At 30.6% G+C, this 1,027-nt stretch overlaps 1 protein-coding gene across 2 annotated transcripts in view; it reads left to right on the top strand.

Moving 5' to 3' along the window:
* Nucleotides 1-1,027, top strand: part of LOC107712222 (glutamate receptor ionotropic, NMDA 2B-like) — a 102,604-nt gene that overhangs the window by 64,360 nt on the left and 37,217 nt on the right. The gene's annotated exons all lie outside the window — the stretch shown is intronic.

Raw genomic sequence — 1,027 nt, 5'->3', positions numbered from 1 at the left:
GTATAAATATTATAATAAAATTTTCTTCAAAATAAAATTCTCGCATAATTCAGTGATGCATGCTATTTCTTTGCTATTGTTTGTGAAATTTACTAGCAATTTCTGACTGAAAATAGATTCTACACCATTTTTGTCACTGTATCAAAATATTTCAGATGATCTAACACTTACTAATCTTTGTAAAATCTCGAAATAATATACATTTTCATACTGTACATTATTATGCTGTAATTCCTAAATTCACTTTAGCATTTCAAATGATTGATTGTAGTGAAGTTTTAGTTGATTATCTTGTGACTAAATTGTATAGAATTTTCATTTTTGATTACTGGCCATCAGTTTTTAGCAGCTTGTCAACATTGGCCAGAATTTTAAATGACATAAAATTTAATATAAGAATTTTATATTATAATGTTTTTATTATTATTATCTATAATATGTAGAAGTGTTGTTATTGTTAACTAAAACCACAACTGTAACTATTAAAAATAGTTTTCGGCATATAAAAGTCTGAAATAAAATAAAATATTAATAAAAATTAGATGAAAACTTAAACCTAAGAAATGTAAATTAAAATGAGAAATATTGCTTTGTCAGCTAACTGAAATAAACAGGCTTACATTTAAGTACTAAAATTAATAAATAAATCAAAATAAATAAAACTATAGATATATTTTGTCACGGTCTCTCGGGGAGGAAGGAACGAAGGAGACGCTGGAGAATACGTAAACTAGAATTTAATACAAAATAAACAAAAGGAATACAAAACACGGGATGGGGATGACATTTAGCAGACAGAATGACGTTCAACAGCAGACAGAAAACACTGGGAAACACAGGGTTTAAATGCTCAGAAACTAATGGGACACACCTGGGAACAATACGAACTAAACGGGGAACACCTGGACTCAAATAATAACAAATGAGGACAGGACACAGGAAGAACCAAATAAGGGCAAACAGGAACATACACGTGACAGATTGCCCCACTCCCGGACGCCGCGTCCCGCGCCGTAACAGTAACATC

This window comes from Sinocyclocheilus rhinocerous, unplaced genomic scaffold (genome assembly GCF_001515625.1).
Source record: "Sinocyclocheilus rhinocerous isolate Xijiao unplaced genomic scaffold, SAMN03320098_v1.1 scaffold508, whole genome shotgun sequence".
Classification (NCBI taxonomy): Eukaryota; Metazoa; Chordata; class Actinopteri; order Cypriniformes; family Cyprinidae; genus Sinocyclocheilus; species Sinocyclocheilus rhinocerous.
Note: the sequence above shows the minus strand (reverse complement) of the source record. Positions and strands in the feature narration are given on the sequence as shown.